A 24,262-nucleotide genomic window follows, 5' to 3' on the forward strand; every position below is an offset into this window, starting at 1 on the left:
AATGAGACAAATACAACCAATGGAAGACCAAGAGTCACAACTTAGAATTCTACATTTAGAACTCAATGCTTTAACCACTAAGCTCAACCCCTTGGACATAATTTAATTTAAAAAATTAGGTTTTGCTTAATTAACCACTTAATTTTAAAATAAAATTTGAAATTAAAATTGTTGAAACTTGAAAATTAATTTAAATTTTAAAAATTAGGGCTATCTTGATTAACCACTTAATTTTAAAATTTAAAATTAAAATTGTCTACAAGAAAATTAAATTCAAAATTAGGGTATTCTAAAAGACTCTTAATTTTGTCCAAGGGGTTGAGCTTAACTGCTTAATACACCGAGTTCTCACTGTGGAAACCCAAGTTCAATTCCCAATAGGGACATCTAAAATGGAGTTTACTTAAGGTATTTTTAATTAACCTCTGGTATTTTTCATTAACCTCTCAATTTTAGAATTTAAATTTGAAATTGAAATTTGATCCAAGATTGTAATTTTAAAATTGAATTGAGATTAAAATCCAAATTTGAAGAGGGAAATTCAAAATTTAAACAACCCACAAGCTCACTTTTTTTAAAATTCTAAAAATTAGGGTTTTTGAAGTTTGTCTTGTGGACGAAAATTTTGAATTTTGAAATTGAAAAAGTATTTAGATCTAAAATAAATAACCTAAATTAAGTAATTCACAAGTTCAATTTTAAAATTAAAAATTAGGGTTTGAATGAAATTAAAGTCAAAAATTTTAAAATTTGCATGGAAATCAAACTTGTAAATGAAAATTTCAACTTTAAATTGAATACACTTAGATCTGAAATAAAAATAAGAATTAATAGTGTAAGGAGTCAGGTTCACCAAAATGTAAACTGGAAAATTTGGGCTTTAGTGAATTCACCACGTGGAGGGGAGAAATCACTAAGTCAATTTTCTCTTGGAGAACTTTACATTCAAAAGAGGGCATGAATTCACTAGATCCAATCCTAAGTGAGACAAGGACTGAATTCTAAGTAGATTGATTGTGTTGGGAATGTGTTTAACCCTCTTTTGTAAGTTGAATAAGTAAGATGCTCAAATTGAAGAGAAAATAAGCGGAAATAGTGAGCTATAGATTCAGGATTTCATCGTGTAGCTAGATATGAGAAGTATAAGATAATTCAAAACTGCTCTGTGAAATCTGCCAAAAGTAGTAGGGACCGTGTGTTTGGACTAGGATGCCCACCCTCTTGGTCCTCCGAACTTTCTTCATGTTGAAAAGGGTTTTTCCATCTCTGCAACTAAAGCTTAATTCTAGAGGTACAACTGTACACCTATTTCCTACACATAGAAAGAAAGGGAAATGTGTTGGGAATAGGGGTTTTCCTAAGTCAAACCCTGGTTTGGAATCAACCTTGAATTGAATACTGCAAATGCTTGAAATAAATGATAATGGAAAGGTATACCTTCAAATATGGAATAGATGATAATGATGCTTTGCTTCTTTAATGTAATCACATATGTTGCATGAAATGGCATGAACATGACAAAACCCTAACACACATACATACTTGTAAATGAATGATGTAATGTTTCTCCAATTAATAGATGAAGAGTACGCAACATTGAAGAATGCTTGATGAAGAATGCTTGAATTCTTGTTGTAGTCTCTTTGCTTTCTTTGCCTTGTTATGTTCTCTCACCTTATGCCTGTATATCCAAATGAGAGGGGAAAACCTCCTTATATATTTGCATGTCATCAATTGTATTAATTTTCTAACATAGGTCGATATGGGGAAGTAATTCTCGGTCAAATTTGAGATAGGGCCTAGGGGTCAAAATGGGTCCCAACTACCCCAATTTGGGCCAAGAACAAGGGACTATGCAAGGTGCAAAGTGAAAAAATGAAGCTTGGTTGCATGGGGGAGGCATAAACAGGTCCCAATCAAGCATGGGAATGAGACCGCTAAGGTGAGAGCCCCAAATGCAGTCAAAATTGGAAAAGGTGCAATTTTAGGAAACTACAAATTTCTATGCCCCATCTCCTTTATTTAATTTTTAGGTTCTCTGTATAATTTTTCTTTATTACCATTTGATCTATAGTTTAAATATTATTGTTTGATATATCTAGGTCCATCCCCTTAAGAGATTACTCAATGGTATGTAATGGAATAAGTATTTAATACAAAGGTATGTATAAGTTTTTTAAACTAAATGTTTTTCAATGATAAATTGATAAATTTCTTTTAATAGATGTTTTTACAAGTCATTTAAAATATTCAACCATTTTGTACTTCAATCTAGATTCAAATATTATGTCTCGTTAAGCCATGTCCTATTTAGTATGATCCCCTTAAGCCACATGTCCCAACAAGGCCCATCCCCTTAAGCCATACGTCCTAATTAGTTCAAATGGTCCCCTTTTAAGTCACATGTCCTATTTAGTTTGATCTCCTTAAGCCACATGTCCTAATTAGGCCCATCACCTTAAGCCCTGTCCTAATTGGTTCACATGATCCCCTTTTAAGCCACGTGTCCTATATAGTTTTCAATCCCCTTAAGCCACATGTCCCAATTAGGCGCATCCCCTTAAGCCTCATGTCCTAATTAGTTAATTTCCCTTTAAGCCATGTCTTAATTAACTTTTCAGCCCCCTAGTTCCTATTTATATATCTAACTACTTTTTTTGGTTGTATGTTTATCTTAGTTTTGGTTGTTGGTGGAATTTAAAACAAGTTCATGAATCTAATTAAATAAAGACTTCTTATAAATTGGTATGGATCATTTTTTTTTGTTAATTGTTTAGGAGACATGAACAAATGGTCTAGAGAATAGGGGTTTTAATAGACTACAACTCTTAGCTTAGCTTCTCTATTTTCTCTAGAAATGGAGTCTTTTAATTTTATCCTTAGTAGGAGTAATAGCAAGGGGCTCAAAATTAACCTTAATAGTATTACAAGATGAGTCCAAAGTAGTACCAATAATAGTGAACTTCGTGGACCTCTTCCTACTACCATGTCTTTATTCAAGCTCCTCTTCGAGGACCTACGTAGAAGTTGACTTTTTACTCACCATTTCCATGCTAAAAGCCACAATCTCATCAAAATTTCTTCTAATTGTCTCTTGAATACCTTGGATAGTAGAGGTCGCCCTCATGATTTCATTTCTTTATTTCTCTAAGGTTACCTTAGTGCTTAGGGCCTTGACCTTTACATCCAGATTATCCCATCTCATGGGTCTCTCTTCTAGACCATTAGTAGAAGTCCAAACTCTATCATCTTTAACCTTTGAAGACAAATCACCATCCTTCACCTCCACCTTAGCCAAATCCTCTAATCTATTAATTTTCCTTTTTGCAGTGTGAAGTTAGGCTAAAAGCCATCTAATTATTTAATCATGCTTGTTATAGGTGATACATAATTCATTAACTCTGTCTACCACCTCTATCAAACCCAAATCACCTGGGGAAAAAATAGGGGAAGGGGGAGGGGAACCCAGGGTTAGTGAAGAAGGATTAGAGGTAGGTGTGGATGCATTAGGGAGGGGAACCCAGGGTTAGTGAAGAAGGATTAGAGGTAGGTGTGAATGCATTAGGGAGGGAGTCATCCAAGCTCCATTCTAAGCTAGTAGTCCATGAAGAAGAGGAGTCATCATCTAGATGACCTCCTAGTTCATAGGACCAAACACATTATTTTCTTTTTGGGATTGATCATGAAACTAGATGTTTTTCATTTTAGCAATACACTGAGGATTGACATAGGTAGCCAATGATTAGGAATGGGGAAGAGTTGGAAGAAACTTTCCAATTAGAAGCCAATAGACAAATCAAAAATCATAAAGTTTGAGAATTAACCCATGGTGAAGGGGAAGAACATCCTTTGACTTAGTTGCAACAACAAATTGAGACAAGGATGAGGAAATCCAAAAAGAAATTTTCATTTCAACCCAATGCTTAAAGTGATTTAGCAATGGAAATAGTTGTGAGTCCAAAATATTTTCTACCTACGACCAAAAGCAATATATTTAATCAGGACAAGAGAAACATCCTTCCATTTACTTGGGAGGTCCTCTCTATTGATCCCATTCTATTGTTGAGAGATTATCTCACCAACCCTAGGAATCTCTTAAAATCCTTTTGTAATTTCCTTTGGATTTTTTAAGGAATGTACACCTTCAACTGAAAGCCCAATAGCAACTACAATGAGCTCCATAGAAATAGTGAAAGACACCCCATAATACAAGCCCTACCTTCATGCCAAGAATTAATTAGAGAGAGAAGGGTCAAAGCCTTTCATACCCTCAATGTAGGAGGAAAGATTAACCCTTTCTATCACTAACCAAAAGACCTCATCTTTTTTTAAAAGAATTGTGGTTATCAGACCCAAGCTAGATTAAATCACAAATATATTATTTAATAAAAAATTAAATAAATTAAAATTTTATGGCTTATACTTTTGACAACAATTCTTGTGTTGTTTCATGTTGATAAACTATAATGCAATAAAAGTCGCCTTTTTTTAATAAAATTTTCAAATCTCTTTAATTATTAAATACATGTTATTGGTATAAAATAATAAAAGTACTTGAAGATGATATGCAATGGTTGATAAGAACATATATAAATACTCATAGTAATTATGTTTTCCTTTGCTTAGAAAACTATTTATATATGTATATTGACCATCTAATAGGACATTTATATACTTAAAGGAATTTAAAGATATCAAAATAAACCTTTTATAAATTATATTTAAAAAAAAATCTCTCATTCATACCCATGATAAAGTAGAAAGATTTGCATGTATTTCCATCATATAAAAGTTAAAACATTAAGCACCAGTTATTAAACAATCTCACATTATTTAATAATTAAAATATTTATATTATATATTTTGATGATAAATCATTGTACTTCAGTTTTTTTTAAATAGTTTTTATGTAAATATTTTTTGACATTTTATTATTAAATTAAATGATATTTTGGTGAAATTAAATCATAATCCATTGAAAATTCAAATAACATCCCTTTATATAATTATAAAGTGAGAGAGTTAGCCTAAAAGAGTTCAATCAGTAAGAAAATATATAATTCCGCTAGAGTACTCGCACTTCATTTTGTCGTAGGCTTATCCACGTCCTTAAAGAATGGAATCCTTTTTCGCAAGCCTTCAGCTTTTAATGTATGACAATTCATTATATTAGACTTCAAAACATATTGTAGCCATATTATCATACTACGATCTTAGTATCTTGGTCTGATACAGTAGAAACATCTCATACAAATAAAGCGAGCCACTAGTACAACTTTTATATCTGTGTCCCAACACCAGGGTATTTCAAAACATAACATTTCACTAGCCCTAATCTATGCATAGATTTACCATACTTTTCCTATTTTCTTTATGCTCCTCTTGTATACCAAAATCCGGCAACTAATTATGATGTGGGCCATCACCTGTATTTGGGCCTGGAGGGTCTGGAGGTCTCACACTCATAATAGCAGCCTGAATCACAAATACCCAACCAAAGATTTAGATTAAGAGAATCTTTATCATCAAAACCGTTTGATAAAGTTTATTTCCCCACATGACAGTATAACAATAACAAAAACAAAAAACCAATGATATAAAAGCGCCACAATTGAATCACCCACGTAAACTGCAACTTTTGTAGTTACCTTGTCAATTGTTTACGAGAGATCATTTCCACATGAAAATTGGTAGACTGACTGTAATGATGATACTGATCAAACGACTTATTTCTTTTACAAATTTAAAAGTATTAAAAGTTCAAATCTAAAACCTAATCTTTTAAGAAATACTGCATGCTAGTACACATCAAAATGACAAATATTCACCACATTTTTAAATTCAAAAAAATTGATTTAAACCATTGACTCCAATAATCACTAAGAAAGGCCTGGTTCTACAATATGAGAACTGCAGCAAGAGAAAAATACTGCATGACTTATTATGTGTGGGGATCGATGCTTACAGTTGAAAACCTTTGGGTTTGTCTCATGGTACCACCTTTTGATGCCTTCTTAAACTCATTGTTAAGAGTTCTCCACCAGATTGACATCTTCTGAAAGGGCGCAGAGAAAATCAATTAAGTGGATTTGGAAAAGCAAATAAACAACATTACAAAATAAGAAAATCCATTGTATATATAAGACAATAAAATAACAAATACCCAATTGCAGATTTTCTCTTGCTTCTAAGTTGTGAGTAACTGTATCATTGTTTCCCTTTGGAAATGTATGTGTAAATCTGTTGTGGAAAACAGTAGCATTACTCCAAACCCTTATATGGGTAGTAGTGAAGCTTCGCATACAGAGAGCCCATGTGTTGCTGCTCACTATTCGGCTCATCTTTACCCACCCTTATCTCTGATTTCTTCTTCTACTTGAGCTCATTATATGCATTTTCTTGTAAGATTCCATTCCGCATTCTGAAGACTCTACATGTTAAAACCCCACCAAAAGCAGAAAAAGATAGAGTTTAAGTCACAGATTCCATATTGAAAGGCGTGGAAGCAGTGAAGAACAAAACATGTGCAATTGAGGGCATGATTAAGTCATAAGATTAACGCAATTCAAGTGTGAACGTTATCCGAGCCATTAAGAAAACAGTAAAAATGATGTAAATAAATGCACTAAGGTCACTTCATTTTACTCGCTGGCAATGAGTTGAGTGGAGCATGAATGCGCCCAAGTTGACTCGTGACTCTAAAGCTCCCTCGTGAACTTCAAGTCAAGTTGATTCGTGACTCTAAAGCTCAAGTCAAGCTTACTTTTGACTCTCAAATTCACTTACACTTTTGATTTTTGTTTTTATAATATATAGGGTAACATGATGCATCTTTGATCTTATTTATTAATTAATTACACAGCTTAAGCTGTATAGACGTCTCCAGACTATTATCTCTCAAACTCTTGGAAACCCAAACAAAAATTTGCTTTATCTTTCTAGATAAGGGAATTCAAGTTGGGCTTCTTTTCTTCTAGATCATTCAAAGTGTCACTATTATTAGTACTTACCGTTAGGCAATACTATTGTATATGGTTATTAAGAAAAAATTATTTAGACGAATGAAAAACAATTATTTTTCTTTCTTTAAATGTTTTTAATTTATTTTATAGTATAGATGCAGATTTGTTAACATTATAATTTACAAAAAATATTTTTGTTGCAAATGATTGGCTAATATCGTTTTGCCTCCTATAGGCGGGTTTCTGGAACAATGCATAATCTCACGTTTTTCGGAATGCGAAATTTAATGATATTTTTTGATTTATTAATTTATTAAAAAAAATAAAGTTATTTCAGTTTATTTTTACAACTTAAAAAATAAAATAAAAATAATATATTATTTTAATAATATAAATTATTATAATAATCAAAATCTTATATATTCAAAAAATTCATTTGTTATGTTTAAATGGTTAATAAATAAAATTATTTAGACCAATGAAAACAAAATATTTTCTTTTGTTTTATATTTTTCAACTTTTTTCTATAATATAGATGCATGTTTTTTAACTTTATAATTTACAAAAATTATTTTACTTGTAAATGATTGGCTAATATTAGTGACAATAAATAAATATTTCTAATAATTATAACAAATATTATTATTAAACTAAAAATTATTAAGGCAAGTACTCCCCACTATGTGGCACTTGTTTTATATCTATTGATATACAAAATTTATTTGTCCACATTGAAAGTTTAGGTGTGAATAATAATAAATGATTTCAATGAGCATCAAAAGTATCATGCTTCAACATTCATAATGATTTGATTTGATAATAAAATACACCCACATTAATTCTAAACTCTCAATGCTTACAATTCTAGAATTTCATTGGCATTGCTTGAATAGGAGTTAGGTTGGGTTTCTTCATCTCATGTAATGTTTACTATTAGGAATTCTTAATATTTATGTTTATTATTTAAATTATATTTATTATTTAATTTATATTCTAATATACTCTCACAAAAAATAAGCATCTCACTTGGTGTGAAATCCTTTACTAATATAATATGTACAACATAGTGTATTGTAAAACCATCTACCATCTAAGATGTGTGAACTTATAATATTGTTTCAATATATTTTTAAACAAGTTACCATAAGAATTTTAAGTGATTACATAAAATAAAAATAAGAATAAAATAAAAAAAACCATTTCCACATAAGATTTGTGTGGAGAAATTCTATGTGTTTGTCTAGTTTAATGCTCTTGTATCTATATAGTCCTCAATTTCTACTTCAATTTGCAACCATTTGACCCGTTTTGATATTATTTTATATAATTTTTATTTTTTATTTTCACATTATTTTAATGATTCTTGACTATATACAACAAAAATGACTAACACTATAGATATTAAAAGATCATTTCTTATCAATACATAATAATAAAAAATATTAATATAATTTATTTTATCTATTATTATTAACTCTTTAAACATAAAAAATTTGATTAAATATTTTAACTAATTAAATATAAATATGCTATCATTATAAATTTAATTTAAAATGAAATAATATTAATGAATATGAATGTTGTTAAAGACAATACAAAAATTATAATGTTCCTTTTGAAACATGAATTTGGAAAATTTCAGTCTTCTTGATTATAAGACACCCAAAATAGTATAACAAACATTCCACATGAAACATGACAATATTCCAACAAAATTTAAAGCTAAAAAGTATGTACTACAAAACATTAGATTCCTATTAAACAAAAGTGAGTGCATTCAAAAGAGAACGCATATAAATTTGAAGTGTATGCACACATGCAAATTTCAAATGGGAAAACGTAGATTGAACGTAGTTTGAAGAATGTTGTAGACAAGGACGAATTGACTGTGGAAAAGTGCAACCAACAATGGCTTGGAAATTTGGAAGATCAAGAAACGTAAATTTATTATTATTAAAAGTATAGTTCATTATTAACCTCTTTAAGTTGTTCATTAAAAATTGGTAGTTGTTCATACAATGCGTTTTACTGAAGATCGATAAATTGCAAGATTTTTGTACAGTGCAATGGAAGATTACGCACATAATAGCTCCCCCTAGCTCATGTGGTACCGGGGGACATAATAGGGGGGTGTATACATAGAAAAAGAAAGGAGGAGCACACTCACTCACACACAAACAATACATAGAAAACACATGCACACACACACAAACATATGGGTTTTGGGTTATGTTATAATGGCTAGGTTAGGGTTAAGGTAACACTATAATTAGGGTCACTATTCTAGCATAATGCTTGGGGCACAAGTTGGAGTTATTTTAGGGTTGGGGTTAATGTTATGTTATGATTAAGATTATTATTGTAGGATGAATTTTTGTGTTATGGTTAGGGTTTAAATGTGGTTCAAGTTAAAGTTTAATTAGCATTATGGTTCAAGTACAATTAGAGTTAGGATTAACATTATGTTAGGTTTAAGGTTAGGTAAAATTATGGTTAGGATTAGCATTAGGTTATAATTAAGGTTACTATTGAAGGAAAGATCTTGATGTTATGGTTAGGAGTTAGTATAGGGTTAGCATGATAATTATGGTTATGTTACAATTAAGGTAAGAAAATTAATTATGGTTAAGTTTATGGTTGGTGTAGATTCCATCACAAAGGCCTAAGTCCAAGCTCATCTCATTCATTTCAAATTCATTCAAACTATTGGAATATTTTGTGGGATTATTATTTTATTTATTGTCCCTTTTATAACCTATGGGCTTTAATATTATTTAAGTAGCAAGATCACATGGAGTGAGTCACGTGGTTGTATGATGTAATTTATAGCAAGACCATGAGCCTTCATGTTCACAAAGGTGTGTCAGTACATAATGTGGTAGCCCTGTAGGTTATTTATTAAAAAAAAATTTAGGGACTTCTCATGGAAAAAAGTACCACATGTTGGCACCATAGAGTTTTGAAAGGAAAGAAAAAAGAAGATTCCAAAAATATCCACTAGCAACCCACATGTTTAAAGCATGAGATTTCTAAAAGAGAAGGAAAATAAGCTCACACAGCAAGTAGATGATGCTACTTGTTAGTAGGGAAAAAGTCCAAGGAGGTTTTGAGCTTGGAGATAGAATTGAAGTGCACCATTGGCTATTAGAAAATTGAAAAGGCACCACAAAGTGATGCTTGGAGAAACCAAAGGTCGTGGATGCAAACAAAAGGAGAGCACATATGCTTCAATGATTGAAACACCAATTGAAGTTGGATCAACTAGCAATGTCATCACAATGAAAGTAACTAACTCTTTTTTGCATAAATTATAATGAGTTAATAACTTAAACATTTATGGGCATAAAAAGTCAACTTTCTAACCTTTGACTCCATGAGATAGAAAATTTTAGTTTATAAAATAAGACTGAAAATAATACTTGAGCCTAACTAATAAAAACACAACAAAAGAGAATATACAAAGATGAAAGCATGATATTAATTCTCAATATCAAGGAGAAGCATGATGGCTGATTACTGGATTTTGTTGAACTGGTGTTTTAGACTTGAACAACCTGTATGCTTTGAGAGAATCTTTTCAATAATTTCTTCAGCATGATTTAATGCCGAAGTTGATGCTAACTCCAACTGTGCATTTGAAGAATCCACAATGGATTTTATATAGGATGAGAGAACCTGTATTTGTTGCTTTAGTTGATCCTTTGTTTCCTTATCTTTGTTTTCTTTATCAAAAACAAGAGCTGCATAAATTTAAATTTTTTGAACAACTCCCTCATGTGTTGTAGGTCCTATATCCTCCCGTGTCACATTAAAATCTATCTCACTAAATTCACTTACATCTTTTTCAACAATAGGCTAGGCTACCTCAACACATAAATTTACTAATGAAGGACTAATTCCCAATCTAGATGCAACTTTTGTTTTCTTAGGTTTGGCTATCCTATGAAGTGCATTTGCAACCGCATCAAAACTATGAGCTATCAACTAGACAATTCTCTTCTTATTCTGTAAGTTCTACTGTAACCAAAATGATGAAGATGATGGCAATGATTCTTGATTATTCCCAAATGCCAAGGTAAAAGATGTTGGATTATTTGGAAAGAGTGGAGATTGAACTTCAGTATGGACATCATTCATTTTAGCTTCCTCATAAATGGTAAAATCATCATATTGTGGTGATGAAATAATGATAGAAGGTGAGATAGAGGGAATTTGCTGATTATCAATATTGGGAGGATGTTGATGTGAAATACATTCTAACTCAGCCTCTAGCTTGTGGGAAAGATTCATTGTCTTTCCTTTTGTCTTTGATCTCTTTTTCTTAATGATAGAACAACCTTCACATGCCTTTGCAAGATCCTTTCCTTTTTCTAGATCTTCTTCATCATCACCTCCCTTGGATATATTTTGGTGTATTCTCAAAATTGGATTCGACCTTTGTGAATTAGTTGGAAGAGAAGAAATTCCTTGTGCACCACTTCTATCTTTTGAAGTATTACCTTTATGTGAAGGTCTGGTTGTTGTAGCCTCAATTCTCTTAATTTTAACCCATTCGAGTGTTCTTCGAATCAAATAGGCTAATCTTTCCTTGATGCTTCTTATCTCTAAAAGTGATCAATTAATGGGTGGAAGAGGAAGAAGTTGAATCCTCTCAAGTTAAAAAGAGTCGATCAAATCAGATTCATCATCCTCAATGCCATTTACATTTATTTTAATTTTGTAATCAACTATCTGCTTGACAAAAAACCTCATCCAATCCATTTTTCGTACCTCAAAATAATCTTCACAGTCTTGCCAGAAATCCTCTATATTAGGAAAGTGCTCAAATCCGACACCAAGTTTCAACTCTCCTACAACATACCATTCGCTATCAAAAGGAAACCTCATAGCATAAGGATACAGGTGAATCTTTTCTATAGAACTCTCGATACTTTGAGCATTATAGTAGCTCTCACAACTGTATTAACCAACTCCAATGGGTAAAGAGATAATGCTTTTCCTTTTATTCCGGCAAATATTTTTGACCTGTGCAATTTGCCTGCACACCTAAATGAGAATCAACTTATCTTCAACAAACCTTGGAAACATGAGAGGGAAACCATCATAACCTCCTATTTGGATGTATGTTAACTTCAGAAACTATATGAAGTAACTACCACACTTCTGTACCAATGTTGTTGCTTCTGGAGAAATTCTGAGTCCAATGTTACCTTGAAGTTCTTTTACTGTTAACATAGTAAAAGCATCATTAACCCACCTAAAGTGATGATAGCTTTCCTCCAACTGCAGTTGCGGATGATAATCATTAATTTGAGTTGCATAATCATAAATACCTTAAACATTCAGCCTTGGCCATTTCTTCATCCCAATAATGACATAAAAAAAATATGATGTCATATAGAAATTATAATTCTGTCTCAATTTGAGTAGTTGATCACAAAGATTATTACTAATAATCTTAGCCCAATTAATAAGTTGTATGCCTTCACAGATGATATTGATGAACACAAATATCCACCTCTCCAAGTCATTCGAATCCTCATTTCCTGTGACCTGGTTCAAGAAAATAACCATGTTTTCTATATCCTCCATCAACAAAAACCTGTGTGTTATCTTAGGAAGCTAGGTTTTCCCTCTTCTTGGTTTTGCCAATAATTTTCTAGCTATATTATTCAAACACCAGGCTTTATTATTGACAAAATAACTATTTGCGTACTCTCTGTCTACCTCTGTGAATTGGTCTCTGAAAGGCAATCTGAATACTATGGCAATAGATATTGGATCAAGTTTAGCGACCACATTACCTTCTGAGCTGTCCTAATTTTTTTTGTCTCTAGATTAAATGATTTCATGCATTCCAAAACTAAATTTGGGCATTAGACTGATGTGGGGGACCCTTCCGCATGTGCCAATCCACTATTTAACAACCTCTGAGCTTTCAAAGTTTTGTCCTTTTCCATTGATTTCCAAAAATCTGGAATTCACATTTCCCAATTTCATATCACCAATGTCTAGAAGCGTACATTTGAGAATGGGTGCATAATGTGGGCTATGAAACTTATACTTCATTATGACCGGAAAACTATCACCAAGTTGAGTCTATTTTGTTGTATGCTTGTAACTAACTGCAGTTGCCAACATGACAAAGGATGGTTTCTTTTAAAATATTCTGTCAAACTTCAGTGTTGTTTGCTTATTCCTATAAAATGTTTGAAAGACTTAACTAACACCAAAGAATGCAATTCACGGGTTCCTGAAATATGCATAACTTAATGCTTTGATGGATATCCATGACCGGTTTTAAAACTTCCATACCAGTTTGTGAGTAGAGAGGGTGCATACAACGGTTTGTGGAATGCGGCATACACCTACCACATGTATTCTCTTTAAAATTTTGAAAGCTTTTTCAACATTATATCGTGTGCATATCCTTCGATTATTGCATCATATGAGATGACATCTCTTATATGCATTCTGTCAAACAGTTAACACGCATCATCTATACCCCCACATTATGCATGAAGCATTTTATCAAACAGTTCGCGTGCGGTGTTTATGCTTACCACATTATCCTTGAAGCACTTTGTCAAACTGTTCACATGTGGTGTCTATGCTTACCACATTCTCCATGAAGCATTCTGTCAAACTGTTCGCGTGCGGTTTATATACTTACAACATTCTCCGTGGATTAAGAAAGGCACGGGTATTGAGGCATGTAGACAACAAGTGGTATCGACTTCATGGATCTGTTCTCTCTATACTCCAAACCGCTGAGAGTCAACTTCATCAGTCCTCACTTCCTTTTCTGTCTTTATCTCTGTGCTTCGAACCCCAATTGAGCTCCAAGTCAAGTGAATAGCATTGGACGACAGGCTTGCGAAGAGTATTGGAGAGCTTCCTTGTGAAATCCATTTTGTGTTCACACCATGAGAACACATTGCTTTCAGGCATTCTGTTACACATTTAACGTGCTCGATCTGTTCCAAATTCGATGTCCCTCCAAACTGTGAGTAAGATATTCTGTCATCACCATATTCCATGAGATGTCATTTATTTGTCAAAATGGATATTACAATTTATTTGCACGCCTCAACATTTTGTATACAGATGTATAGGATCCTTTTCTTACTGACATTGAATCATGAGTTGTTAGAGATTTCGAGCATGCCTTCATTTGTCTTGTGGAAAAGATTAGGAATGCTCCAAAAAAGAGCATTTCTAACCTTTACATGTAACTCATAAAGCGAGCTCACACAAGGTTAGAAAATAATTTTAAAGATGTTCCGTTTTGGAGAATTCGTAACCTTTTTTTGTGAGAGGTTATAAATTTGGGTTAGGAATGCTCGAAAAACAAAGCATTCTTAACCTTAAACTCTCAAACATTATGATTTGGACTTTTGGAGCCGTGGTCCACGAAGTGAGAGAAAGGGAGATGAGAGGTATTTTTAAATAAATTTTTCCCCCAAAATGATCTCAATAGGAAATATATAGAAGCCCATTTAAACTATTAAATTATTTTTGAAAAATAACTTAAATATTTCCCATTAAAATTTAATACCCAAATTTAGGAAAAACAACCATAAACATTTAAATGGTAAGGAGTTAGGCTCTGAAATTTGAAACATGCCTTCAAGGTAGGAAAATGAACATATACCATCATTTATTCCTCATGAAGAAACCCAAGATGAGGGATTTTAAATGTTTTAGAGCGAGGGACATCAAAATTTGAAAATTTAAAATATGGCAAACTGTGAACTGGGTTTAGGCAAAAATTGGTCATATGGCACAAAATGATGCTTAGGACATGTTCACAAAAATATTTACCTCAATTATTTGTAATTTTCAAAACTCATCCATTTTTTACATTTTGACTGACATATTTACGTTTGACGACAATGTAGATTAAGAACAACAACCTTGGACCACATGCTCACTCATTTTGTAGAGACACATAATTGAGCCTTCATACAACATTGGGACCAATTTGAAGTCCAAATTTTGGTATCTCAAATATGGGGTAACAAAGTACAAATCACAATTCTAAGTTTTTGAAGGTTCACACCACCGCTCAAACTGCTAAAGAGAAAAATCTTGCTATTATTGAAGACGACTATGCTGGTCAAAGGTAAGGCATTAATGGAAATTTCCGAAGAGTTTGATTTCATCAATCTGGCCAGATTAGACATTCTTCTATCTATATTTTTCTTTTTCCTAAATTTTTAAGCGATCTTATTTTTGAAGAGGCTTTAGGTTGCAGTTATGTGGGAAGTTTTAGGATCTATTTTGAATGAGTAGGATTTCATTAAAAAATATTATAAAATTAATTTCGTATTTTGTATTTATTTGTTTTATTGAAGTGAATATGTAAAATTAATATATTCTTGTCTATATTACAAAATTAAAGGCCTCTCCTTAATTTCTTTTATGTTCTCTTTACTCACTTTACATCAATCTTCTACTCCTACTTTTCTGTGAATGGAATCACTTTTGGTTTCTTATCTACAAAATAATCTTTACCAATGTGGCAACGCCCACCTAATGTAGAGTAGAATAATCTCAATTTGGTTTAAAAGTATTATACAGACATATACAACTTTCTATAAATTCTTTTAGACAAAAATACCTTTTAGTACTCTACATGTTAGTTATAGATAAAATTTGTCAAATTTTTTTTGATCTATTGGAGGAATTGAAGACTACCTATTTAGAGGAGCTTTGGCCAAGTCTTGATGGAAAGGTGGCAAACACTCATTGATATTTTTATTCTTTCTTTGGTGTTGGTTATTTAATCTTCAGCCCATAATGGCATCATCCAAGAGTTATGGAGGCTTTCTCTTCTTTTTAGCTTCCTCTAGAATGATTAAGGATCATAGGGAAGTTATGTACACAACAAAGACATAGGAAACCAATTACATTGATGGATTCTCTTGGACTTAGTTCTTCAACGAAGAAAAGATTGGCAAGTGTCATAAATTTGTTGGTTAAAAACTAGTTTCATGTTTAACAACCTTTTATTTGTAGTATGGTGGTGTACCAATTTTCTTATTTGTAATGTTTTCTTTTAAAGATAATAATACTATAGGAGTGATCTTCTTGATTGCAAGTCATTGATAAAAAATATATGTTGTTTGTCTATTTGATGGTATAAATTTAATAATTATGGGTAAGTAATGCTATAAATGTAATAAGATTTAGATTTGCATTAATATTAATAGCTTATGAATATTATAAAGTTGTAAATATTTTATTTTAAAAATATTATATACGATCAATTGTTTATAATTTTTTTAGCTAGTTACGCAACTAGAATTTTTTTAACTTTGGTGATAGTTTCACCATGCAAGTGTTTTAACATTGTACTACATGGGTCACCCAATTTTGTTTAAAATAAATAAACTAATTAATAATTACAAAAAAATATATTGTTAATTTTTTTAAAATGAGATCTTTTTTATTATAATCTACTAATATATTAGACTCACAAAGTTTCAATTAAGACATTTATTTAAAAATTTTAATTATTTAAATATTTTTAATTTAATATTTAAATTTATTATAAAAAACATATATTTAATAATATTTATGTAAAAAAAAATTCATACATACATACATACATACATACATACATACATATATATAAGTTATATTGAAATTATTTGTTATAATCAATTTTTAGTCTGGTTAATTAAATTTAAAAACTATTTGAAATATTAAAATAGTAAATGAAACATAGAAATTTGAAATTAAAATAGTGATAAATAAAATAAATATAAATTTTGTTAAAAAAAATGCATAGATTTTAAAATTTTGATGTTTAGGCTTTTCAATTATAAGAAACAAAAGGAGAATGGTAAACATGATCTGCAACTAGGGCATGAGTTTCGAGGTGTACTTGGTTGTAGTGTGTTGCAGGGTACGGGGTCTCCCAAGCTTCGTTGGGGAGCCTCTACATTTAATTCTTACTTAACTGCCATCAATGGAGGAAGTTAATAGCGACCTGCAGAATTTGAACTGACAGTCTGGTCGTTTGGAAATGCAGGAGACAACCCAGAGTGTGGGAGGTGAACAAAAATCTTTCCGACAGGCCCTGGAAGGTGCGAAGTTGCAGTTTCTTGCGGAGGTAAGGTTTGAAGCTGAAGATGCTATAGTCGATCCAATGCTCCTTGTAGGTAAGGTTCATTCTAGTAAGGTCGTCATTAGGCCTAATGCTTCTATGTCTACTGTTATCTTTGGTGAAATTGCTAGGCTTAGAGAGTCTGGCATCTTTCTTGCTGCTCTTGATGTAGATAGGGTTCCGTCTAGGCACTTTTTGAACAAATGGTTGCAAGAAGTTTGGAGTAAGAAATTAGGGCTTCATTATTCTTTCTGCAAAATGATTCAAAAAGGATTATTTGTATTACTCTTTAATGATTATGCAAGTCAAAAAAAGGTGGTGGATAAACAGTTTTGGAATATTGGTAATACCTGTTTTAGACTTATTAAGTGGACTCTGGAATCATGTCCTGAGGAAATTTTGGCATTCTCTAACCCTAGATGGGTAGTTATTAAAAATGTCCCTCCATTTTTATGGAGCTACATTCCTAAATTGGTTGAGCCCTTGAGGAGGGTTTTGAGAATTGACTCTTCCTCGGCCCTTCTTCTATGTATGGATGCGAGGGTTCTCATTGCGTTCAATCTTGGTTCTGATTTTTCCACTGAACTCAAAATTAATAATGATAATACTAGTATTGCTACCCACTAAAAAGATTGGGGATATTACTACATACTTTATATGTAGGAAAGGTGGTCACTTTAAGCAAAATTGCCTAGTCTTGGCCTCACATAATTCCCACCAATCTGAGCCTCACAACCCCTCTCGACTTGTTTCTACTACTCCTCGAGCTGAGTTGACTTCTGCCATTGCATCTCCACCTTCTGTTCACATTTCTTAGTCCTTCGCCCCTCCTATTGTAGAGAGCATCTAGAGTTACAAGCTGGCTCTTAAAAAAGCTAATGAAGCTGCTGGCCCTTCCTAGTTTAGTTTCAAAGGTAACAATTAATTTCTCGAGGTGCCTAAGGGGCCCAGGACTCAAAATGAACAACAAATCATTTTGAAAAGATTAAAAAAGTGGTAGAGGCTATAAAATAGTTGGAATTTACCATAGCCTCTCAGAATGATGAAATTGAGATTGTTTCCCCACTACCCTCCATTTTTGGTAGGGATGCGAAGGTTCATGGGGAGTCTTCTCCCTCTAATAGAGCCATTGGGGTGGATCTGAGGCCTATTTAGCCTCCATTTAATGGGATTGAGCTGACTGGGAATTGTAATAATGAAGTGTTGCACTCAGATGGTCTAATTTGTAGCCCTTTTCTTGGTTTAAAATCTCTTAAAACTCTCCCTGAAACTTATGAGGAAATAGGAGGTCCCTAGTTAGTGATGGATACTCCCAGATCCATTCTTAGTGACTTTGTTGGAGACAGAGCACTCAAATATTTACCTCCAAGCCCTACCCTGAGTGAAGGACATCATGATGAAACCACCAAGGACTATGAACAAATCAGCTTAGGGGTCAATTGCCAGGGATTTTGCCCCGATGCCCCTAATTTTGATATAGGTTATGGAATTAGAAAGGAGGATTTTCCTGAAATTAAAACAAAAAAACCCAGGAAGAATAGATCCCCCAGAATCAATAAAGAAGGTAGTGTTAGGAAGGACTTGTTGGGTCCTGATCATATTTCTGAATCAAGGAAAAAGAGGGGCAAACTTAACTCTTCAGTTGCAGTTGATACCAACAACTTATCCAATAATGATAAAGGGCTCAAGTGTGTTGAAGTGTTTAAGCCCTCCATGGATAGTTCTGATTGATGTTGCCTATGATGTTTAAAGCAATCTCATTGAATATAAGGGGTTTGGAGTCCCCTAATTGGAAGTACATTGTTAAAAGGTTTCTTAGTATGCAGAGTAATGTGGATTACTTGATGTTACAAGAAGTGAAAGTTGTAGGGTTTACTTTAGAAGTGGGTCTCAAATGAATCTGGAGGGAGGCCACCCCCTTTTTCACTAACCATACAAGGGGGAAGGGGGGACTTGCAATTTTTCTCAAACCCTATTGGGCCAATCAGGTCCTTAGATGGGGCCAGTCCCTGTGTGCCAGGGCTTTGTGGATTATCCTAGGATGTGAAGATAAAACTTTTGGGATGTGTGCACTTTATGCTCTGAATGACTATAGGGATAGGATGGAATTATGGAACTGGATTTCTTCTCTTGAGCATGTCCCCTAGTTCTTGGGAGCTGATTTCAATATGATTAAAAATGCACAGGATAAGAAGGGAGGATCTAGATTTGAATGGAAAGAAATGGAGAGAAATGGAGAGGCTATATTGGGATAGGATGGTAAATAAATTGAATCTAATTGATCCTATTTCAGGTAGGAAGGAGGAACTTAATGATATTTGATTTATGTGGTGTAACTATCAGCTGTCAAGCAGGAGAGTTTATTGTAGACTGTAAAGATTTTATTATAACAAGGAGACTTTCTCAATTCTGAAGGATGATGTGGGGGATAATTATACTTTTGTGCCTTTTAGTCTCCTCTCTTAACTCAACAACCTCCTAATCTCTTTCAGTCCCCCCCTTTTCTCTCTCCTGGTTGGATGGTATGCCTCTACTCCTCCTCAAAGCTAAAACTATTTATGTTTCTTTGTTGCATATAGACTATACATCTGTAACCATCTAAATTCCTCTTGGAAAATGGAATGGTCTTTATAATTATGGTATAATTCTTTCATTAGATTTTGGGCAGGCCCTTCGAAGCCCAAAAGGAAATTCTTTGGCTAGCGGCTCCTTTTACATAAACTACCTCTGAAGGACTATGAGAGGAATTTTTCTATGCAAGATTTGCCATCTTCTTGAGACTTCACTTCATGTTTATTTTTAATGTCATTTTGCTAAGGAAGTTTGGAAGTTATTTTTTATTAAGTAAAAATAGGTTTTAAGGGACCCGAAACCTGATTACATTCAAAAGATATTCAAGAAGGAAAAAAAAAAAGACAGCTGCAAAAGACCAGCAAAAAAACCAGCAGCAAAGAAAAGGACAGCAAGAGGCCAACAAGAAATTGACCCCAAGCCCGACATTACAAGAAAATTAAAAACTCTTCATAGTTTCCTTTGCATTCTGTACCAAGAGAATCATCGCCTTAGCCGCTTCCCTTAGGTCATTGTTTTCCTTTCCAATCTGACTCTCTTTCATTTTCGTGTCCTTCTCAGCAGTAGTCTGCCTAGTTTTGCGCCTAGGATTCTGGTGGGTAGGGCTGGAAGTTGGAGCATCTTCTATAATTACCAGGTTCTTCTCCTGATTTGTCTTTTCCAAATGATCCACCAGCACATTCATATTCTGGGAAGAAACTTTAAGGACCTGGAGGCTGTGGTTCATAAGGCTTTTCAGTGCCTTCTCATTACGGGCAATCCGGGTGTTGACGTTGTCTTTGTCCTCCTCCACCTGTTATTTCATAGTTCTAATAACATCCTCCAAATGTTTCAGGTCACCTTTTATCAGATCTTTCTCCAGCCAGTCCTCCATCTCCATTTCCTCCTTTGCTTCACTATTTTCTGTATCCTCATTCTATTTCCCAGAGTCAGACATCTTAATCATCTTATTGATCTTATCTTCTAGCTCCCTTTGCTTACCCTGCATACTGGTGATGTTTTCAACAACCCATTTCTGGAAATTAAAGAATTCAAGAGTGCAGTTGTGGGCGGTGTCCAAGATGGCATCCACAGAGTCCTTGCTCTATTCAGTCTCCTCAGCATTAGGGTTTTCATACTCCTTAGGATTCAGAGCCTCATTCTTTCTTTTCGAACCCTTAGGGTTAGAGTGAGGGTTCTCAGAATTACCTCCTTCCTCCCCTTCACCATAGTTCTCATCCTTGTTTGGCTCCATTTCAGTATTAGTGTCCTTATCCTTTTCCTCTTCTTCATCACAATGCACCTCCTTTTCTTTATGCTCTGTTTCAACTTTCCTTTTTTATGGGTAGGGGTGCTGGGTTGATCCCCATTCGAGTCAAAGTCTTTGCATTTCTCAGATATATGAGCGTTAATGATCAAAGGATCATCCTTGGTTTCCCTAGCCTTATCCTTAATATGTTCATATATAAGCAGAATGAGTCCCTGGTGAGCTAAAGGATAGGAATTAGGCTTTTTAGCATAGTTGGCAAGGCTCTCGTTTAGAGAGGATGCTAAATAGAAGGGCAAGGATATTTTAGCCCCATGATGGAAATGGTTCAGGATAGCGAAATGATAGTTATAAATTTTTGTAAATATGCCATCCGCAGTCAAATATTCCATTAAAGCCCTAAGAACTTTTTGCCAGAAAGGCTTTACCTACTGGCAGGTGTAGTAGGAGATGTTGTCCTTCTTCGCAAGCTTACCCTTCTCATCCTCTATCTTTGGGAAATTTTTGAAAGCCTCAGCTGCATACTTCCGATCCCTGTAGAATTTAGTCCCCTCCATCTTGAGTCCCGTGACCTCTGTAATCAAGTTTTTATCGATTTGCTAAATCTCCACAAATAGGGTGGCTCTGTTGTTACTCCAACTTTTAGCGAAACTGTAAGACATAGAGTTTCTACTTCCGTGAAGCTTTTCCATATAGTTAGTGAAGCCGTGTCTATGGAGCCTTCTCCAGACCTTTCTTTCACTCTTCCAATTCTCGCAACCTGGAGGCTCGTTCCTTTTTAAGTTACCCCCCATTCTGAGCTCCAAGTAAAGATACCTTCTGCTGCAATTCTCAATCCACAGATAAAACTTTGAAAACTTGTTATTTCTGGATTCCAAGTGTAAAGAATCTTTCATAGTTTTGAAGTTGCTGCTTATGTCCACACAAACCCAGCTATTATTACTATAATCTTTCGCACACATATGATCTTGGTTATGATGCCGAGAAACACTCATAATCTGACAGTTAATCCGCCCCCAAAATCTATCCTTGGAACTTGTTCCCTAGAAATAAATCATGAGATTAACTTGACCCATTTATGTGATCAAAGTATAATTGCTCTTTAACCTCCCGTTTGATGTGAGTTTCTCCAATGTATTTGACATCCTTCTCCAAATTGACCCCTTCATTGGCTAGGATATCCGCAACCTTATTGCCCTCTCTAAAGGTATGAGTTATACTAATGCTAACATAGTTATTTAGAATATCTTTAGCATTTTTAATTAAACTGGTAATATTCCAGGAAATAGAACTAGTACCTTTCAGGGCTTGTATTATGTTTGAAGAGTCCCCTTCGAGCCAAATTTTTTTGAATTTGAATTCCTGAGCTAGCTGGAGGCTCTTTAGCATTGCTAGAGCTTCAACCACATGGTTATTTTGGGTCCCAAAAGGAGAAGCAAAAGCAGTAATGCAAATTCCTTGAGCATTTCTAATAACTCCTCCTCCACCAGCCTTTCCAGGGTTCCCTTTAGCCACCCCATCAAAATTAACCTTTATCCAGTCATATTCAGGAAACCACCATACAATGTTATCTCTCTTCTTCTTGTTTTCCGATCTATAGACATTATGCATTAGATTCCATTCGGTAAGGATGTCTTTTTCCATATCATTCATATCAATAATAGACCATTGCTGATTATTCTTGTGAGGAATGTTGATGTTCTCCTTTGTAGCCCTGCATATTTTTTCAAAGACCACCTGAGTATTACACTTAACTTCCCTAAAAATCCTATTATTCCTTTCTTTCCAAATGCCCCAGCATATCATGGGGAGGGTCAAAGACCAAAGGTTCTTGATGATTTGGCATTTGAATGGAAATTCCATTGCTAGATAATATCCTTGATGCTCTTGTTCATGACCCAGTTAATTTTCCATTTTTCCCACATTTTAAACCAAATATCCTAGGTAAAGGAGTAGTGAAAGAAGAGGTGATCAACTGATTCCCCCTCCTTCTGGCAAAGATCACATCTATTAGGGAATTTGAAACCACTTCGGATTAAATTGTCAAGAGTAAGGGTACTATTATGAGAAGCAAGGCAAAAGAAAATGTTGACTTTAGGGATCAGAATGTTGTTCCAAACTTTACTCCAAATGAGATTGCTGGTTTGAGAAAAGGTGTTTTTATAGGTAGAAGCAACCATAAATTCACCTTTAGGATCACTTTTCCAGAGGAAAACATCATCATAGCCTTTGTTAGGGGAAAAGGACAAGAACTCCTTCTGGAGAGAGGAAAATCCAGAATGGAGGTCATCAAGCCTAACCCACTTGTCCTCCTTTCAATAGTCACATACCATAAGCCCAAACCTCCTTTGACACTCCTCAATAATTTGATTGTTGTTTTGATCATAAAGGGCTTCATTCTTCATCCAGGGGTCTTCCCAAAACCTTATTCTGTCACCTTTTCCAAGGACCCATCCAGCCCCAGCTTTTGCCACTTTTATGGATTTGGTAATACTATTCCAGATGAAGGATCCAGCAGGGGTATCTTCAGTGTTAAGGATCCCTTGGATAGTCTTATTCTAAATGTATTTGTCAAACCTGATTTAATTCCAATCTTTCTTAGTATCATAGGCTCTCCATAACTGTTTAGCAAGAAGAGCTTTGTTAAAGGTTTTTATAGCTTTAATCCCCATCCCTCCTTTGTTCTTTGGTCTACATACTTTATCCCAGGCAACCAAGGGTATTCTCTTTTTTTCTTCCACTCCTGACCATAAAAATCTCTTCTGGATTCTCTCCATAGCTTCAACAAATTTAACTAGGATACCAAACAGGCTGAGTGCATAAACAGGGAGATTTTGAAGAGTAGCTTGAAGGAGCTGCATTTTCCCAGCTTGAGATATCATTGAACCTTTCCATCCAGCAAGTCTTTTATTAATTTTATCAATAAGCATATTCCAGAAGGAATTTGGGGGAGCTAACCCTAAAGGAAGGCCCAGATAGGTGGAAGGGAGCATTTCCACTTTGCACCCAATAATGTTAGCAATTTTCTGTTGTCTTGTGATCGGAGTATTGAGGAAGTACATAGTCGATTTGTCCCAATTGACTTGCTGACCAGTAGCCAAAGCATAGGAGTTAAGAGTTTTTTTGAAGGCATCAGCCTCCTTGACTGAAGAATATCCCATGAGGATAGTGTCATCAACAAACTGTTGATGAGTGCAAAAAAATTAGCAGAGGAAGGTTGAAGACCTTTGATAGTTTTTCTTTGTTTCAACTTATGAATCAATCTACTCATACTTTTAGCCAATATGGTAAAAAGGATAGGAGATATGGGATCTCCTTGTCTTAGCCCTCTTGAAGTTTTAAAAAATTTTGTAGGAGATCCATTAATCA

The 24,262-nt window shown here is 33.9% G+C and overlaps 1 long non-coding RNA gene across 1 annotated transcript; it reads right to left on the reverse strand.

Moving 5' to 3' along the window:
- Window positions 1–5,138: 5,138 nt before the first annotated feature.
- Window positions 5,139–6,473, reverse strand: LOC131029293 (uncharacterized). Its single transcript, XR_009102742.2, has 3 exons — window positions 6,164–6,473; window positions 5,966–6,055; window positions 5,139–5,475 (listed from the first exon to the last, which is right to left on the reverse strand). It is a non-coding gene; the product is annotated as an uncharacterized LOC131029293 (long non-coding RNA).
- Between the last annotated feature and the right edge of the window lie 17,789 nt (window positions 6,474–24,262).

The sequence above is a fragment of the Cryptomeria japonica genome, chromosome 10, assembly GCF_030272615.1.
Source record: "Cryptomeria japonica chromosome 10, Sugi_1.0, whole genome shotgun sequence".
NCBI lineage: Eukaryota > Viridiplantae > Streptophyta > Pinopsida > Cupressales > Cupressaceae > Cryptomeria > Cryptomeria japonica.